Here is a 4,624-nt window from a genome sequence, read left to right on the forward strand (position 1 = left end):
TCAAATCTCTGCTCTTATACCTAGCTGACATTCGACTCAACCTCTAATCAGCTTTCCCTTTTTCCCTTTTTCTTCTCTTTTCTTTTCCTTTCTCCCTTTTTCTTCCCAACTGTATATATCTACGGACTCTCATCCATGATCCACAGGTTACCCTGTGCCTAACATAGACAGCAGATCCGCCCCGTTTTCTGTTTCTCTTTTATACCTTCCTTAGGTGCACTCTCATTGGTGAGTCGGCTATAGCAGGCCCTAGAAATTACTACCATACCCCACCGATAGAGCCCGATCTCGTCCGATCTTGGAAGCTAAACGGTGGTGGGCTGGGTCAGTATCTGAGAGGGTGACCCCCAGAGAATACTCAGTGTTGTAATTCGTGACCTCCTCGACTCCTAGCCAACAGCAGGATCACCATATTCTCCCTGAATCATTTCTCTTATTTTATTCTTCTGATCTGTGTTGTTTCCTCTAAGTACCGTCTCCCCCCATTCCTAATAGATCCCAATTGGTCAATACCAATTGGGATCCATATCTTTCGACATCAATTTGGTTCAATGCCTCTTGGAGGTCTCATTAATACAAGCTCAGCTTGTGCTGGTGGGATAGGATCAGGATGTAGAACCTGAGTGTCTACATCCCTCCTGAAGTCTACTAAAATAGACTAACCAGAACATTTCCAATTTCCTAACAGTGCTTGCATTTTCCTAATTTTAGGGATTGTGGTGATTATATAAGTGTGGATCTTTTCTTAGAGTAATGAGTTAATAAAAGTTATGTTTTAATACTTTCATACTAACTAACATAAACAAGAGTGCACCCACACAAGAGTCTTCTGTAAATCTCTTTCTTCTTAGCTTTTTCTGACTCTGGGTGCACCACCAGACTTATTAATCAAATAACGAATTATTCATACATATTATATGTTATTCTGGTACTCCATCATTATTGATATCACTAATTTTTCTGTACCTTCAGAAAACTGGTGCGGAATCACGTCTACTTTGTGAGATAGTATATATAGTTCCCAAGAGGAAACGCAAAGTCACCAAAGTGGAGCTTGCTGCACGGGCAATGACCAAGGTGCTGGTTGAAGAACTGCACGACATGGACAATAACATGCAGCAACAGGAGGATGCCCGCCAACTCTGTTTTATAGTGGCGGAAAGATAGCTGCAGCAATCCTTCATAACGCAGATAATGGGACACCAAGAACGCATCTTGTGCGACTACCAAGACCAGCAATTTCAGTTCCTGGAACGCATCTTGCCTCGCAATCATGGTACCCATATGTACCCAGCTATTCAGGCCCCTCCTATCCCCGAGCACAGTTATCCCCCGTATTCTAGAGGTCTCTACTATGACCCCCATAACCCTAACCCTAATCCATCATCTCCAGATTACAAAGTATATAGGCAATTGCCATAGGCAGTCTTTGCCTTGGACTGTGTATTTAACTTTGATAGTTTTCAGCTGTTATAAGGTCAAAATTCTCATGTTTGTGTGTGTGTGTGTGTGTGGGGGGGGGGGGTTGGGTTTGGTTTTTTTTTTGTGTTTTATATTATGTTTGCTATGTGTTCCGCACATGTTATCATTTTATGACAAAGTTTACTCTATATATGCCTGTACATTTAGCAGGTTAGTTTTGTACAATTAAAACAAAGGATAAAACAGTGCAAACGAAATACATATATATATATTTACACTTTGGGAGTCAGACACATCCCTACACAGGAGTGTAAACACTTCAATTAGTGTATGTTAGATGTTCACCTAAAGTTGAGTACTCTGTTGTGGGATATTCATTTGCAAATGGACCCGCTCACAGCATGAATGAGACCATTTCATTTCAATTTTGACTATACAGATCACCCCTCTGAAGAAGTCCTTTCAGGACGAAATGCGTTAGGGTTGTGAAGAGCAATACCCCACTGATACTATTTGCTGACATATAATTATGTTCAATATAATGTATATATGAAAAAGGGTTTGCTGAGCTATCAATGTTGAATTGAGCATATTTTTATAAAACAATTTTTTTTTTCTACTGAGACATATTGACTATCTGTGTGGATTGCTGGTCTATTAGAAAGCAATTAAGCGCCCTCTGATTCATTTGGTGGTGTGATAGATATATATATATATATATATATATATAGCTATCTATTTTTCTCTAACGTCCTAAGTGGATGCTGGGGACTCCGTCAGGACCATGGGGTTTAGCGGCTCCGCAGGAGACAGGGCACAATAATAAAAGCTTTAGGATCAGGTGGTGTGCACTGGCTCCTCCCCCTATGACCCTCCTCCAAGCCTCAGTTAGATTTTTGTGCCCGGCCGAGAAGGGTGCAATCTAGGTGGCTCTCCTGAGCTGCTTAGAATAAAAGTTTAAGTTAGGTTTTTTACTTTCAGTGAGTCCTGCTGGCAACAGGCTCACTGCTACGAGGGACTTAGGGGAGAGAAGTAAACTCACCTGCGTGCAGGATGGATTTGCTTCTTAGGCTACTGGACACCATTAGCTCCAGAGGGAGTCGGAACACAGGTCTCACCCTGGGGTTCGTCCCGGAGCCGTGCCGTGCCGCCGACCCCCCTTGCAGATGCCGAAGTTGAAGAGGTCCAGAGGTCCAGAAACAGGCGGCAGAAGACTTTCAGTCTTCATAAGGTAGCGCACAGCACTGCAGCTGTGCGCCATTGTTGTCAGCACACTTCATACCAGCGGTCACTGAGGGTGCAGGGCGCTGGGGGGGGCGCCCTGGGCAGCAATGTATTATACCTTTTTTATGGCTAAAATACATCACATATAGCCCTTGAGGCTATATGGATGTATTTAACCCCTGCCAGATCTCACAAACTCCGGGAGAAGAGCCCGCCGTTTTAGGGGGCGGGGCCTATTCTCCTCAGCACACGGCGCCATTTTCCTGCTCAGCTCTGCTGTGAGGAAGGCTCCCAGGCTCTCCCCTGCACTGCACTACAGAAACAGGGTTAAAACAGAGAGGGGGGGCACTTATTTGGCGATATGATTACATATGTGAAAATGCTATAAGGGAAAACACTTGTATAAGGGGTTGTCCCTGTATAATTATAGCGTTTTTGGTGTGTGCTGGCAAACTCTCCCTCTGTCTCCCCAAAGGGCTAGTGGGGTCCTGTCCTCTATCAGAGCATTCCCTGTGTGTGGCTGTGTGTCGGTACGTGTGTGTCGACATGTAGGAGGACGATGTTGGTGAGGAGGCGGAGCAAATTGCCTGTATTGGTGATGTCACTCTCTAGGGAGTCGACACCGGAATGGATGGCTTATTTAGGAATTACGTGATAATGTCAACACGATGCAAGGTCGGTTGACGACATGAGACGGCCGGCAAACAAATTAGTACCTGTCCAGGCGTCTCAGACACCGTCAGGGGCTTGTAAAAACGCCCATTTACCTCAGTTGGTCGACACAGACACAGACACGGACACTGACTTCAGTGTCGACGGTGAAGAAACAAACGTATTTTCCTTTAGGGCCACACGTTACATGTTAAGGGCAATGAAGGAGGTGTTACATATTTCTGATACTACAAGTACCACAAATAAGGGTATTATGTAGGGTGGGAATAATCTACTTGTAGTTTTTCCTGAATCAGATAAATTAAAGTGTGTGATGATACGTGGGTTTCCTCCGATAGAAAATTATTGGAGGTATACCCTTTCCCGCCAGAAGTGAGGGCGAGTTGGGAAACACACCTTAGGGTGGATAAGGCGCTCACACGCTTATAAAAACAAGTGGCGTTACCGTCTCCAGATACGGCCGCCCTCAAAGAGCCAGCTGATAGGAAGCTGAAAAATATCCTAAAAAGTATATACACACATACTGGTGTTATACTACGACCAGCAATCGCCTCAGCCTGGATGTGCAGCGCTGGGGGGGCTTGGTCGGATTTCCTGACTGAAAATATTGATACCCTTGACAGGAACAATATTTTATTGACTATAGAGCATTTTAAGGATGCATTTCTATATATGCGAGATGCGCAGAGGGATATTTGCATTCTGGCATCAAGAGTAGATGTGATGTCCATATCTGCCAGACGATGTTTATAGACACGACAGTGGTCAGGTGATGCAGATTCCAGACGGCACATGGAAGTATTGCCGTATAAAGGGGCGGTCCATCGGACCTGGTGGCCATGGCAACAGCTGGAAAATCCACTTTTGTTACCCCAAGTCACATCTCAGCAGAAAAGGACACAGTCTTTTCAGTCTCAGTCCTTTCGTACCCATAAAGGCAGGCGGGCAAAAGGCCAGTCATATCTGCCCAGGGTTAGAGGAAAGGGAAGAAGACTGCAGCAGGCAGCCCATTCCCAGGAACAGAAGTCCTCCACAGCTTCTGCCAAGTCCGTAGCATGACGCTGGGGCCATACAAGCGGACTCAGGTGCGGTGGGGGGTCATCTCAAGAGTTTCAGCACGCAGTGGGCTCACTCGCAAGTGGACTCCTGGATCCTACACGTAGTATCCCAGGTGTACATTGGAAATTCGAGACGTCTTCCCCTCACAAGTTCCTGAAGTCTGCTTTACCAACGTCTCCCTCCGACAGGGAGGCAGTATTGGGAAAAAATTCACAGGCTGTATTCCCAGCAGGTGATAATCAAAGTA

General features: G+C 45.3%; 1 pseudogene; it reads left to right on the forward strand.

Annotated features, from left to right (window-relative positions):
• Positions 1 to 254: 254 nt before the first annotated feature.
• LOC134937231 (5S ribosomal RNA) lies at positions 255 to 373 on the forward strand (annotated as a pseudogene).
• Positions 374 to 4,624: the final 4,251 nt, after the last annotated feature.

Source organism: Pseudophryne corroboree, chromosome 6 (genome assembly GCF_028390025.1).
Source record: "Pseudophryne corroboree isolate aPseCor3 chromosome 6, aPseCor3.hap2, whole genome shotgun sequence".
In the NCBI taxonomy this organism is placed as follows: Eukaryota; Metazoa; Chordata; class Amphibia; order Anura; family Myobatrachidae; genus Pseudophryne; species Pseudophryne corroboree.